This window comes from Python bivittatus, unplaced genomic scaffold (assembly GCF_059951505.1).
Source record: "Python bivittatus isolate LINGU-HERP-01145 unplaced genomic scaffold, Pbiv_v1 ctg000350_np1212, whole genome shotgun sequence".
In the NCBI taxonomy this organism is placed as follows: Eukaryota; Metazoa; Chordata; class Lepidosauria; order Squamata; family Pythonidae; genus Python; species Python bivittatus.
Genome location: NW_028277074.1, coordinates 12,977,987 through 12,994,341, shown reverse-complemented (window position 1 = coordinate 12,994,341; position 16,355 = coordinate 12,977,987). Strand labels below are relative to the sequence as shown.

The following is a 16,355-nucleotide window of genomic DNA, read 5'->3' as shown; positions in this document are numbered from 1 at the left end:
CTTCATGCCCACAAGGTGTTTTTAATTACAAGTTCCCACAACACCTGAAATCCAAAACATGTAGAGGAAATCAGGTTACCTAACCCTGAAGTACAGGAACAAAAAACTACTAAATCATGGGACTTCTGAAAGGGCCTTTAAGAAAGCTTTTCCCAGTATGTACCCTCAGATCTGTTGGACTATAGCTCCCAGAATTTTCTATCAGTCTGACAAGTGCTCTTGCACAGGAAGGTCCACTTAATAGTAGGCTATGTGCCTGATTATAGCCTGGCTCCTATAATCAGTTGACTGAATATCCTCAAATGAAGATGGGATCTTCTTGCATTTGCAAGATGCTGATTATGTCTCCAGTTTGTGTTAGCCCCACTGGAAATATCAACACTTGCCTGGTATGACAATAACATTGGTCTGCCCTTTAAAACCTGATTGTCAAAAAAGAAAGAAAGAAAGAAAGAAAGAAAGAAAGAAAGAAAGAAAGGAAGGAAGGAAGGAAGGAAGGAAGGAAGGAAGGAAGGAAGGAAGGAAGGAAGGAAGGAAGGAAGGAAGGAAGGAAGGAAGGAAGCAAGGAAGCAAGGAAGCAAGGAAGCAAGGAAGCAAGGAAGCAAGCTTCTTCATTTGAACATGGATTGGAATAGGATCCAGTACCACTGCTGCTGAGTTTTGATCCTGAGCTATTTATAACTTAGCTCTAGCCTAATTGGCCATGACATACACAAAATAAATATACTTGAAATTCAATATATTAAAATCTTTTCTGCAGTGTTTCTATTTACTACATTGGAGCAGCAGTCTATTAACCAAAACAGGTCTGTTCTTACAGCAACTGTTAACAATAGATACATGGTATTAAACTCATTAAACTAATTACAGGTGAATCCAAGTTAAATACTTTTATCTAGGGCTGTCACTGTTTTCATATGGATAAACTGATCTTGTTCTAGTACTGAAGTTAGTTGGTGACACTGTGATTACAACTGTTTCTATACTATAATGAGTTCAGAGGAACAACAAAATTATGATTTTAAAAAAATCCTTCCAGTCAAGGTCCTTAATATCTTGTTATTTACAATAAAAAAAATTTGGGACATACCAAGTCCCACAATTAAATTCCAGATTGTAGCCCAAACAAATCTCCCGGATACAGGATTCAATCATATTTATTATTTATCATATTTATCTTTATGATATATAGTTAGTAGTTCTGTATAGGGCTCATATCAGAATGCAAAGATGTTGTGCATGTTCAAATCCAATGTCTCAAGGCACCTATAGACAAAAGTTGGCAAGACTAACCAAAGGACATGTCACAATCCCTCCATAAAATAAAACCTCTGACAAGTAAGTATTCTCTCTTGATTTGGAAAATCCAATATGAGAGGCAACAAAGAATGCTGACTTTAGACTAAGCAGTGTGAGCTTTCTGGACAATACATGATGAGTATAGTATGGACTATAGAAACTGGGACTGCCAAAACATTCTGTTTAAATGTTTATAATATTTATAAATGACCCACCCTATCCAGAGATTTTCTGGTAAGTTACAATCCACAAAAAGTAAAATACAAAAGACCAAGTAAAATGACTACCAAATTCATTTAAAATATATAATAATAAACAGGAACATTTACAGAGAGGCACTAGGGACAAAAGATAGTAACAGGCAGGTAAAGCATTGAGAAGTTGGGGGATAGCCATTCCAGGATGACAGATTGGAAAGTTAATTGCCAATCCATTTCAGGCCCACAATCTCAACTCATGAACCAAGCATCCAAACTGCTGAGTTCCTCAGACTCAGATTGATGCCTTTGTTTTTTATCATTTTATTTTATCAGATATTTTAAAGCTCAACCAAGAAAAAATAAGAAACAAAGGGGAAAGTAAAGAGAAATAAAAATTCTGTCTTCCCCAGCTGTGTAAAAGTGAACAAGCATTTTCAAAGCAACATTAGATTAATACTACATATAAGATAACTACTTTTACTATGCAGCCTCCTTGATTTCTTCCACCATTTCAAGAACAGCATGTTGATCAGATGGGTAATACCATATCCTAGATCGAATTACATATGTCACTGAAAGTTATCCCTAATAGTATTTCTGCTGAAAAATCCAGACTTCTCTGTGTTTTGTATGAAATTTGTATCTAGGAATGACTACATCCTACTGATTCTCTTCATTCTATCATACCTTCTCTATCTATATACTCATTTGCACCCAAATACTCAGGCTGTCCAATCTCCTGACATCTAGAGCAGGCATAAAAAACATCTGTGTACCTTGCTTACTTTGCAACTATTGTTGAGATAAACATTTTGTCTTCTGTTAGGCACACCCATTAATCTACTTTCAGCATTGGCCCTAACCATTACAGTATTTTCTAAAGCATGTAAATATTTCTGAAATGGATGCTGCCCAGCACCTGGCAGCTTTCCCACACAGATCTGTTTAAAAGGTTTTGATCTTATGCCACTGCAGCCTAGTTTCATTTTGGGTTAAGTGGAACCCATCTGACATGTTCAGAATTGGCCTCTCCAAAAGCGTCCCAGGGCCTAACAAATCTAAAAACCCTTCATCTGGCACCACTGTCCCATATACACTGAGATCCCTGAACACTATGTATCAAATTGCAATCTTGCAGACCTCTGTGGGAACAGAAGGTAAGACTAAATGAATTTTCTGATATTATCTAATATGGCTCTTCAAGATAATGGCTATACTTACGTCACTTTAAGCCAGAAATTCTGACATTAAAATACAAAATATGCGCTAATGTATGATACCCAACACAGACCAGCCAAGAAAATGAAGAATAGGGAGAAAAATTAGCAAATAACTGAATAAGTATTTGTCCTTCTTTCTTTCCCTTTTAAAACAACATTTTAAAAAGAAAGGAAACAAAATATTTCCTATGCACTAGGAATTATTGACAGCTTGCAAATTTAATCTCTTTACTTCCAAATGCAAACTCAAAAGACCTCTTTATTCTGTTATACTCAAAGCATCAACAATGGCAAATTATCTGTTCTTTCCCAGCAATAGTAACAACCATACAGCAACAGAAAATATAAACTTTCTGAAGGCTATGTTAATGAAAAGAACAGTGTGACAAGCAAATAATAAACCTCAAAAAAAGCCCATTATTGGTACAGATAATAAGAAGATGATGATGAAAGGTCTTCTACTATTCTCTATTTGTCCTCAGTGATCACAACAGCTTCACATGAAGAAATGTGAGAGTAAACTGAAAATACACAAAATGCTACACTGCCTTCTTGATAAATGTAATGTAAAAGTGTATATTTTACAAAAGAGGAGGATGTTTCCCCTAATCTGACTGAGGCAGAAAAGATGGTAAGAATTTGTCATCATGATACATTAGTATAGGTAAATAAGATGTATACGCTGGACAAAAATAAAAAGCATCTAGTTTAATTCTAATCAAGCCATTCTTTTATTTTTAAGAATGGTTTCAAAAGACAAAATCAATTGATTATTTAAGATTTAATGGGGGAAAGATCGAAAGCAAACTTGTTTGGTTTTTATTGATTATTTTAGGAAAATTTCAATACCAGAAACAAAGTTGGCTGTAACAACAAAATATTGAAGAATAACTCCATACTGACAAAGAAAACATTCTTGTAATAGTGCTTATATGAGGTGGACAGAAGGAAAAAAAGGCTTCTAAATTAATTAGAACAAAGAAGAGAATTTACTGCAGTAAATCCTCACCTAATAGAATTACTCAACTGTTCTCCCTCTACCAAAAGATAAATAACACCCCCACCAGCACTGCCAAGGCATGCCACAGTATATAGATAGAGAGCAAACCCCATCCCATTTTTAGCACTGAAGATGTTACCTAGCTGGGTAATGAAACGTTTGCAAGAAAAGAACCAAGCTCAGAGAACCCCAAAGACTCCACTGTTTTCTCTCTCAAGCTACTAGAAATTATATGTGTTTAAGCAGTGTTTTATCCCAGGTTCCATTTTCCCAACTGAATTTATCCAAAGGGCTAGAGACCACCAAGCATACTACTATTGTTTCTTTTAATACTGCAATATTTGTTATATATTTTTTGCAAATCTAATGTTTCATATATGTATTATGTATGTATATTTTTACAAGACGTATGCGCTCTGGGCAACTTTTCCCGCAATTGCTAAAAACTAACTGATAGTTCAAGGATATCTGAATCCCAGGAATGAAGCAAGCTAGATAAATATGTAGATCTACATACAACATGCTAAACTACAGAATCTTGAAGGAAATTAACCTAATTTAGGCTAATATGCTACCCAATTGCTCCTGGACCATCCCAAAAATAGCAATGGCCAAGCCACCCACAACTTACTAGAGTTGAAAAGCTTAGCACTGAATTTGAAACAAGGCTGGCTCTAGCAGTTAACTATAAATAATAGCTTGCTATTATTATTAGATGTATATAATGTCTTTTTTTCAAGAGCGCAAGGTAGTTTATGTTGAAATCTTCCATTTTAATCCCAAAACAGCCATCCCATGAGGAAAGTTGTGCTTTCACCCAGAGACCTGAGCATCCTTAATTATACGTAACAGCTTAACTATTACACCACACTAGTATAGGAAGCAGAAAGAGCCAGTTGGGAGTAATCAATGAGCACTTGCTGGACCTGAGATCTAAGGGGAAAAAAAAAGGTAGATACCGAAAGGAAGTCTGTCCTTCCAGAAGTAAGAGGTCAAAGGAGTTCTAAAGCCATATGATAGTATTATTACCCATCAAGACATGCTTTCATTTCTGCTAGTAATGGAAGCAAAGCAACACATTTTACCAGTTAAGCTAGTTCAAGTAAGTTGTTTTTTTTTTACTTTAGAAAATACAACTTTTAAAGTACTGAAACAGTTAAAACATTTTGACTAAACTTCTGCATGCAGCTTATCTGTTATTAACAAGCTTCAAACTGTGTTTTATGCACTGGAAAATAGAAAAAATTGTTAACAATATGAAATAAAATCATTCATATGCAATTAGTCATAGTTGGTATATATCAAAAACAATATAATATAACTAACAGAACAACTATTTGATGCATTACATAATATAGAAAATACTGTAAGAGTATAGGAAGAGTCCTGCTGGTTCATGCCAAGGCCATATATATCCATTATTATATCTGGTTCACAAAGGAATCTCACAACCATAGACAGAATGATAGCAACCATTTGCATACTGCTCACAATCAGATAGCATTTAAGGCATATGCATTATAACTTAACTATGAATTGTATAAATGCTTTTCAACCAGATGGGCAGTGACAAATTTGATATACAACTAAATAAATAAAAATAAAGATGTTAATTTTATTGGATCTGCATCTCCCTGTATTTATGAAAACCAAAACTTTTCTCTATTTACTTTTTCCATACCATCCATGATTTTATTCTTTTATCTACATTTTTTTCTGATCTCAAAACACTTGAGGATCTTATTTACTTTTTCCAAGCTTACAATATAATTTATGATGATTGGTGCCCAGAACTGTATATTTATATAATCATAATATTATATCAGCAGTTTTATTTTTGTTTTACTTTCTAATGACTCTAATTATGGTATGTTTCCAATCCTGAAACCAACACTGCAGCTGAAGCGTACTTTGGTGCAGAAATTCTGATTACACCTGACAGGATTCGGTATTTTAAAATCCTCACTACATTATTAAGTTACAAACTAAATGAATTATTCTTCTAATTTAATATCTTGCTTCAGCTGCACATTAAAGATTCTTTCATAAAAGATCTTTACACTTAAGAAAGTAATAATTCTAGATTCCTAGACATAAGGCAATAAACAACACTAATTCAAACACCAGACTTATTACTACTTATTATTGCTATCCATCAGAAAAAATAGTTGGAAAAATGTTTGATTTTGTATTTATACATTTACGTGTAATAAGATTATATGCAAAAGAAAAATAGAATAGAACCTCAATTTTCTGGATCTCCATTCAGCAAACTTTGGAAAACTTTATTTCAGATTTTACTCCCAAATAATAGGCAGAGTCTGTTGTTTCCAAAATAGTCTGGCAAGCAATATAGCTTATGTTAATTAATGCTGTTTGCATAACTACATCACTATGTAAATAACATAAAACATAAATCACATAATTATATAAATTGTAATTTATAACTATAGCGTAAATTTGTATGTAACCAATTACCCTTCTTTCCCCAGAAAGGTCCACTAAATCAAGGTTTTACTGTAGCTCGTTAATGCAATGAAATCTAACCAACCTAATATGCCCCTGTATAAAGGGAATTTATTTACCTGGCATCAAAAAATATAACTATATAGGTTTCAGGCAACCCTCCTTGAAGAGGGTACTTCATAAGTTAGAAACTCACTCTTGCAGTCACCATCCTAAATTCATCTGACAAACATACTTGGAGAACTGTTTCCAGAGTCAACCTACAGAAAATATGCATGGGAGAAGATACCTCCTTATATTTAGTTATTTATCAGAGATGGACAATATGTGGTCCTTCAGATATTGTTAAATTTCAACTCACATCAGCAGTAGTTAATGTGGCAATAATGAACAATTGAGTAATCATCCAGAACTTTCAAAAAGCCACAAATTATTCCAAGGCCTTTGGCAAATATAACTGAAGCCCCCTTTTCTTCTTTTTCTTTGTTCCCATTTGGGTTGTCTTGCCATCCTTGCTTTTTTGTTTTATGTTATTTTCTTACATCATCATCATCATCATCTACATTTTGTAAACCACCCAGAGTTGTTGGGAGTCAGATGATCTATGAATTTAATAAATCAAATTTTTGAGTGCTGCTTTAGATATTATGGGCCAAGTCTTCCAAGGCTTTATTGGTCCTAGTTAAAAGAAGAAGACGACTTGTAGACAGTACAGCTGATGAAGCACTGACATTACAAAATTGTATTAAACAGTCATAGTTAATGTACTGAATGTTTCATAGACTCAATTTTATATGCATGAAGTATTTTCTCAGCTTTGACCCATATGTAAATGAATGAATGACCCATATGTAGACGTATAGTACTGTTGTCTGTAATACAGATTTGCAGATCAAGCCTTTTACATTTAAATAGGGAAGTCCTATCCTATTAACTTGCAATTGTCATGATGATACCCCATCTAATCAACTGCTCTTTCCTTGCTGACTAATGTCTATAAAGCAATGTACAGATAAACACTGTTAGCAATGCCTACCTGACAACATTCTTCTTCAAGTTAACTGAGAAAAAATTAGTCCAGCCAGAAAAGCATCTTGTCAGAACACGTTTATACAGTATTCTCACAGTGAGGATGGACACTGAACAAACTGCAGTGACTAGAAATATTAATAATTTGATAAAGTAATGTTCACTTTTATTTTGCAAAACAGATATCACTATATGGAAGAACTATGTAATCTGTGTCTATCTACTTATATGTGGCCTTTTAGATACTATTGAATCTCAATTCACATCAACTTTGGTTAACACTAGACAATCTATGACCTGTTGGGTCATCGTTTCAGAGATATTTCCTTACCCAAACAGAGAAACAGAATGACCAAGGGCAAAAAAGCAGTGGGAGTGTGAACAACTTTCAACTTGCTGCCGGCATCCCCACTGACTTTTCTTGTGGGAAGCTAGCAGGGAGCATGAGAAATATTCCGTCCGTCCATCCTTCCTCTCACCCACCCACCCACAACATAGGCTTGCACCATTTGCTCTCCTCTCACAACCCACAGGAGAGCCTTGGTGAAGCCGCCACTGCCTCCTCTCCACCTCAGCTGACCAGAGGAACTGCCTGCTACTTTGCTGGGTGGAGGTAGAACAAAGGGAGCCATGGACCATGAGGAAAATTGCACCCTGCTCCCCATTCTGGTATGTCAAGGGCCCCCTAGCTCGAGGGAGGAAGAGGACTCACCTGTCGACCATTGGTATCCCCCATCCAGCCCTACCTTACCAGCAGGCATCCAAGTCACTACCTCCTCCCCTCAACACCCACAGCTGTTAAGAGATTTCAAATGTCTGCCTTGTTTCCAAAGCAGCCAATCACCACTTGCCCGTCAGGCCTTGCCGTAAGCTGATTAGGTGCAGGGGCCAGAGGGAAGCAGGAGAGAGGTCAGAGATATACCCATGATGATCATGTGACCTGGGCTGATCATGGCAGCACTTCAGGTAGCCACAAATTTCCCAGATTTCAATCCCACGGGAGTCATGGGTTCCAGAGTTTGGAAACTTTCTGTAAGTTAGCCCATTTGAGGTAACTTTCTTCAAAAATTGTTGCTTTATGACACACCATTTTGCCCAGTTGAAGGTTACAGATGTGAGAGTTTTAGTAGTATATAGATGGTGAATAGTGAGCAATGCAAAGATTTGTTTTACTGATTAATGACCAAAATAAAATGACTAACTGGTGAGCAATGAATCAAGCTGAAGTCCAAAACTTTTGGAAGGCTTGAGACATATGGTCCTATGTCTTCTATCTCTGACACCTACAATCTTTTTTGAACCTCCCAGAAATTGTTCCACCAAACTTTGACAGCCTGCTATTAAGAAACAGTTTGGTCTAGTCATTAAAGCATCAAGATAGAAACCAGGAGACTGTGAGTTCTAGTCCCGCCTTAGGCATGAAAGCTGGCTGGGTAACTTTGGGCTAGTCACTCTCTCTCAGCCCAACTCACCTTCAAGGTTGTTGTTGTGGGGAAAATAGGATGGGGAAGGAGTATTAGGTATGTTCGCCACCTTGAGTTATTTATAAAAAAATAACAAGGGTGGGATTAAAAAAATCTTTAAAAATCTAAACACATCTGATTTCCTGTCATTTTCCTACAAAAACTGCTAAAAACAAGATGGTATTGTTGTTTAGGACTAATGCATTCAAAGTATTCAACAACCACCAAAACAAGCTCCCATACAGAAATCCCAGTTTAATCCCACTACCTACCAATCCCTTCAGAGGACTTTAGTGCCCTCTAAAGTCCAATTGTTCAGCTCCCAACTGCTAAAGTTATCAATAACAGCAAGGCAGACACTTTAAAAAAAAAAAAATTAAGCTGTGGAAAAAACTCCTTGAAGTGGAACAATCATAATACAAAACATATCAAACTTAAGACTAATCCATGAAATTACCTCACCTGCTGTAAGCACATCTCATATTTATTTTCCATTTTAGGAGCATGTGTCCACAAAGCTCCTTACTTATTCTAGAGGTTGTCTACTACAGAACCACTGCCAAGATGGATTCTTATCCTCTGCAGAAGTGGTGACCCACTTGAGACTGTGTTATGTAGATGATGAATGGTCCACTGAAGGGGAATGTCAAAATTATGTGATTCCTCCTGTCTCTCCCATCAGTATTACCCATGGTCTATGGTATCACCTTCTCTTCCTATTCCTTTGCCTTACCTAGCATTCCTATGATTGCACAGCCAGATAGAAGCCCTTTGCATCAAGGGGTGTTGACTGAACAGATTGCAAGGTCAACAGTACATTGCTTTATGAAATCACCAGAGGCAGCAAGGACATTGGATATCACAAATCTATAGCTGGGTGAGGAAGCAGTGATCATCAGTTGTTTCAGCCTTGAAATGTTCAGTGTTAATGACTTCTGAAGACCATCAAGGACATGTTGTTTCCAATCATCCTCTCTTCTGCTCCCAGTGATCCACCACGTAATCCACAGGTATCTGGCCACTTCCTTGTGTGCAGCATTGCCAACTGCAATGGTGAGGACACACACATGACGTTCTGCATGTAAGTTGTGATGGAGCCTATTGGGGGAACTTGGAGAAAAGGCAAGAACAAAGAAGTTCATGGGGACCTTCCATTGTGGTCAAGAAAGGACAGAAGTAGAGAATGCCCCAGGCATGGCTGCACTAAACCCTGGAGCTGCGTGCCATAGTTTTTGACAGGTGACTACTAGCCCTTTATGGGTGGCATTGTCTCCTCAGTGTCCTAGCTTTATGAGCTTCATTTTCTCCTCAGTGTCCCAATAGTCCCACCTAATCTCAGCAGATGCTCCAGCTGCAAGAGGGGATGCAATAGTGATGTTAGTGGTTGCCCTCTGAAACATCCTCCCCCCAGAAGTGAGATTGGCCCCCTCCCTTTTAGACTTCAGAAAAAAACTGAAGACCTGATTTTGTCATTATGCATGGGGTGGGGATGGGAATAGTCAGTTTTGGGGATGGCTGGTTCCCTAGTGTTACCTTTGACCAATATTATCTGGTCACAGGCTGAAATAATACCACCATCGCTTGGATTTTATTATATTTAATAATTGTATTTTATACTGTATTATTTATGTTTTTATTGGTGTTAATCTGTTTGGTTGTGAACCTCCCAAAGTCTCTCCTTGTGGGGGAGTTGGGCGGTGATATAAATTTGACAGACAGACAGACAGACAGATAAGCACCAGCTTGCCCATCATGTTGCACCCATATCTAACCTGGGCACCTCATCTAGTTCCTGATCACTGTGCTGATTATCCTTGGAGTTGCACTCCTTAGGCTCATCCAACAACTGTTCCATCAAGTTGTTGAAGCTCTAGTCTAAAAGAGTGCTTTCCAGTATAGTGGGAGACATGAGAGATGGAAAAGGAACATGAACCAAGTCTGGAAGCAGTGCATCAAGGCTGCAGATGAAGTGGGGACCAGAGCAAGGTTTCTAGGTGCATTGGCCAGACACCTGTGGATCACATGGTGGATCAATGGGAGCAGAAGAGAGGATGACTGGAAAGAACATGTCCTTGATGGTCTCCAGGAGCACCGTGCATAGGTCTTGCCTCTACAACCAGGCCCATATTATCCACCCACACATTTCTCTGCTGCAAGAGCTTCAAGGATCTTGAAAAGCCATCAACCATGGATCAGCCTGCTGCCACATCTATCCTGCTTTCAGCTTCAAAGTTTCATGATGACAGAACCAAAATTTCGGCCATCAATGTAGGGAACCTCAGGATATGATGCAGATCCCAAGCACCCCTCCACCCAACTCCCATGTATGTCAGTATACCTACAACTAAAAAAATGTTTCCTTGCCTCTTTTCCAGACTGACCAGAGACCATCTGATGGTAAATACATCCACAGTACTATTGTCCATTATTACTTGCAGGTGTGAGACTAGGCTGAAGCTGCCATAACCTAAAGATGAAGCAGGCATGTAAGCAGAGAGGACAAAAGCCAGGAAACTTATCTATGAGATCCCTTCAGGGAGGTAGATAAGAAGGAAGCAAGTCGTTAAGGAAAAAACAAAGGACCTGAACCAGAAAAAGGAAGTTGGGGCTGAGCACATGGAAACCCTCACCCCAATCCCATCAACTTGTAAATCAACCCAGCAAGGACTTTTGGGGACAAAAGGGGTCCCAAAGCCCGCCCACTCTGAGTAGTCTTAGACATCTGAGTCACCTTTGGATCCAGTCACTTGGTGGCTTCCCTCCCTCTAGCTAGTGCCTGGCAGCTTAGTTGGGAAGGACCTGGGTAAGTGTGGATGAGTGTGTGTGAGTGTGTGTGTGTATGAGAAAAACCAAATGTACCTTGCAACCAGTAAAGTTTTGCTGTTACTTTAAATTCACTGGGTCTCCGTGTATTACAAAGAACCTCTTGTGCCTCAGTGTTCAGTTGGAAGTGATTTGTGTGTATCCCCAATTATTTCCCCGCTGTTAACCAGGGCTGTGTGTCTGTCTGCTCCAGCCACACCTATCTAGAAAACCCAGGTAGAAAGCAAGGGGGGCTGACAAGATCCATGTGGCTCAACAGGCTGTGAGTGTGTGAGTGAGTGACCATAAGCCGAATCTGGGAACAGTGTGTGTAACACAGGCACACTGCAGCCTTCTTGGTGCAGGCCCCAAGCACAGTAGGGTCACAGGTTCTCTTTAGCCCTGACTCATAATGCATACTGTAGACTGAATCACTGTTTGCATTTGTAAGCCTGGCAATGGAGCCAGCATTGGCCTGCACCTGCCTGAGTCCAATACCAGACTGTAAAAAAAGTTTGTGAGTATAGCTTCTCAAATTCTTGATATCTACTGTCTCTTTTGTTCCTAGCTGTTGGGTTGAGAGCAGTAATATCTGCAGCACTGTATTCAGCAATTACTACTTATATATGCTACTGGAGGGTTCATGCAAAGAAATGGGGGGCACAACCAGAGACATATTGTGTTCTAACACTTTACAGTCCTTGCACATAGAGCTGTATCTGAGCAGTACTCTCCTCTTCAATATCTGGAACCTTGTAGGCTACTTTAAGTACATGCCTGATCTCTGGTTATAATGTAGTCTCTGGCAATTTACACTACACTATAACTTCCACATTGGGTCTAAAAATCAGATTACAAAAATGGGAATTTATTGAAGCTTTTCACGTACTTGATTACAATGCCACACACTAGCAATTCCCAGGAACACCACTGGAAACCTGGTTCCCCATTATGTTGTCTAGGGTTGCTCAAGGTGCAAGGGTAAACCACCAAGTATATAATCGAAAACTTCATTCTGGGAAAAGTGTTCCTTTGCACTGGGGCAGAATGCATCAGCAGGTACTGCAAGGTTCCTTGCAAACCCCAGGAACTCTTTAATATTTACTTCCAAATGTGGTATTCTGGTACCTGAACAGGTAAGGTATTTCACACTGCATTTTGTTTCTGATTTCCATTCATACAGTTATGCTTCTCACAGCATTTTTCTTTCCTTGGTTTGGTCCCAGAAGAGACACAAGGGGCATAACTTTCAAACCTCATGGGAATGGGAAACTATGGGGGGGGGGGGAATGTGTGGGGGGACTCTATCACTTCTTATACATTAAGAAACACATCATGTATTGGCTTGAAAATCAGAACATATAGGAAACACTGTCAGGCACACAACAGAACTGCAGGGGTCTGCTTAAACAAAGAGAGAAGAGGGGAAGAAAGCACAGAAAAACAGGGTGCTTGGATTAGCACTCATCATGACTGCCCCACCTAAAGGAAGAAACCCACTTGGACATCATCTAGATGGCCTTTGCTCCCTCCACATTCTACCATGCAGCTGAGTGCACAACCCATGGACAGCCTTACATGAATATAGAGGAAAAGGAAACTGGAACAGATACAAGAGGCACCAACATTACACCATCCAGCAGTGAGTGGATGGCAATTAATGTACTAGAAGAATTACAGTACAAGGTAAAGCAGCTAGGCTTTCACATCTTCTCTTTTGTGTGGGGTGTGATATGCTTGGCCACGCAATTCCTCATTCATGCTATAGTACTTCCAGCTTCTAACATAGCAGGATCTGCAAAACAAGCAATATACAGGAGAGAAATGCCACTTGCAATGACTAATCCACTGTGGCCTTAGTTCTCAATGTGCTGGCTGCAATTGCTGCTGCAATGGAAGAGGAAACAGATGTGGATGCTACAGTTGCAGGTTTATTAGCCAGCTACTCAGAGAATCAAGCTCACCAGGAGACTAGAGTCAATTCACAAGGCAGTCCCCAGGCCTCGACAGAGGCGGTTGTACCCTACACATATTCAGTGGATGGATGACAGATGGATGATGAATGCTGGCTGACAAGCTTCAGGATGACCCATGCGAGTCTCTTTGAGATCTCCAAATGAATCTGAAGGAGAATTTGGGGGATCCAGCTAAAATCCCCTAACCCAAATACACTTTCCCAAGGAAAATAAACTGTCAGCTCAGCCATAAAACATTTAAAATGCCAGGAAATCCCTGAATATCTTTTCCAAACTTATCAGGACTTTGTGACCTTCTAAATGTTTTAAGGCTGCCATTAATGGGTCTAGCTGCATCACCTGGCCAGGAATTGTAGGATAGCACTGTTAGAGTCCAGTATTAATTCCTGCAGCCCGATATGCAGCTGCAGAACTACATGGCAACAAGGCACCGTCCCAGTGTCCAGGTACCTGTTGACTCCTGGCTGTGGTAGAGTGGTGACAGCTGCTATTCTTTAAGCTGCTCTGTATGTGGATAAAAGAAAAGCTGTCAGTTTTGTGGCCCAATATAATTATGGAACCTGTCTGCCAACTACATGACAATCTGTTCCATTACCAAAAGGGAGATCAAGACCACACTGAGCTTCTGTTGTGAGTGGACTGCAGTGTGTCAGATAAACATGCAGGGGAAGAAATCAGGAAGAGACCATTAAAACCTCCCCTTGTGCTGTACCAGAAGTCTCACTGTCCAATTTGCAGGACCGCTGCACCCTCCTGCCATGTGGGCATCAATACAGACAGGGATTTGTTAGCAAACAGAAGGAGAAGCAGAGCTGTTTGACCTGAAGCACAGAACATGGGCTAGGTTTCCCCACAGACAGCAGTTGCCCACTGCTATATAACCTTGGAAACCAACCCTTGCCTGTGGAGAGTGGGGTAGAGAGGAATACATACCAACCAAGCTATATCCCTCCAATGTGATCTTTCATCAGCTACCCATAACTTTTTCAAGAGCACTTACATATGAGTGGCAGCCTCCCTCATGCTTAGAAAAGAGATTGTAAAAATCTCCCTGCAGCCTCTTAACTTTCTTCCAGATATGCAATTTCATTCAAAGCCTTCTCTCCTTAAACTATGAACAATGTAGCAGTACATTACAGTGAGACATCAGACTTTCTATCCCACTCCAGGACCAACTGAAGGGAACCTCAGCTTCCTTAGCCCACCAGCATGCAGCAGCCCTAGTCGCAATGGCACATCTGACACCCAGAAAGACAAGACTGTTGGTCTCTGGGAAACCATATGAAAGAGGGAACAAAAACTCTTGGTGAAAGCTTTCTGTAACTGCATATGAAACACTCCCAGTAAAGGCCCAATGTGGAAGCCAGTAATATTGCAGGAGACAAGAATTACCATCAACAATGGCATGCAAAGAAAGCACTGAGTGTAAATGTGTCTAACTCTACTCTTGCCTTAATCAAAAACCAACCCCCTGCATGGGGGAGGGGGATTATTTCTGCTTCTAAACAGAGTAATGATTGTGAGAATCCAATTCCCAGATAGTAGTAGAATGTTAAGTAAATGTCTAAATGTTCTGGACATTTCTGTAAAAACTGGTAAAGAGATAATTCAGGTCCTAAAAATAAAGCATGCCCTATTTCTAATACATAGGCCTATGATATCATACAAACATCACTGATACAAAAGAGGCAAAAATGGGTGACAATAATTAAATTCTGCCTAGAATAATAAAGTGTGAACATTACAAAAGTGGATTTTGATCAAGCTATTAAAGTTTTTTTAAAAAAAATCTTTCTAAACCTGTTTTAAGAATTACTCTTCACTTTAATGTAAGTATTTTATTTTGATGCAGCATTTTTGGAATTAAAGATATATACAAAAAGGAAACAAAGTATAAAACAAAGAATTGTGACAGTAGAAGTAAATATAAGGGGAATGCATTGTTAGTAGCCTAATTTATAGTGTGGGAACACACTATTTATAAAGCTAGCTGGATCATGAACTTCCCTATATTCTTCACATTACTTTAAAAAATGCTCAGTACACATTTTACTGATCACTATAACATACAATGGCTCAGCCAATTCCATACCATTACCAAATAATCATACACGATCCAACAGTCTGTCCTTATAACAAGTCCAAATCATGATAGACTTCTGAGTGTAAACATATGTATATACATACATGGTACAATGACCTATTCTCTATCATATTAAGTATAATAAATCAGAGAATTCCCAAGCTTTGATCAAGGTCAGGTTCAAATCTATGTACAAATGGAGTTAGCTTGAGAGAGCTACTCTTTCACAACCTGATCTACTTCACAAGGATTTTATAAGAATGAAATGGAAGTTTAAGTAGCAACAAGATCATATAAACTGTCCTACATCTTTTAAGAAGAATAACATTCAAAGATAGACCTTTACCTTTGTTTACACCCAAAAATTCCTGTCAATCACAAAGAATTATTCTTGCACATAGACAGCTGTGAGACAATTTTGTTTCCAATACCTTTGATCCTGAAATCAAGTCATTGTACACACATACACTGAAAGAATCTTCACCAAAAATGAACCAGGATGGAACTGAAATTAATTAGGACATTTTTTACTTACTAACAAAAAGCTTCATCTTAAACTATGCTCTCTTGGCAAATTCCTGACAGAAGCCCTGAGTTTATCCAACTTTCACTTTCATCTAACAACTTGATCCTCCAGCTAAGAAATAAGAAAAAGAGAAAGATTGCTTTAATACTATCTTCACTCAACACACACATTACTGGTACCTTTCAGAGCCCAAATAAAAACTTGGACTACATATCTCTGTCATGTTTACCACACATCTGTAAATATTACAGAACATGCAGGAGGGATGTCTCAGGATACAAGAACTGGTGG

General features: G+C 38.8%; 1 protein-coding gene across 7 annotated transcripts in view; it reads right to left on the bottom strand.

Moving 5' to 3' along the window:
* The window catches only part of USP25 (ubiquitin specific peptidase 25), a 74,187-nt gene that overhangs the window by 57,089 nt on the left and 743 nt on the right, over window positions 1-16,355 (bottom strand). The gene's annotated exons all lie outside the window — the stretch shown is intronic.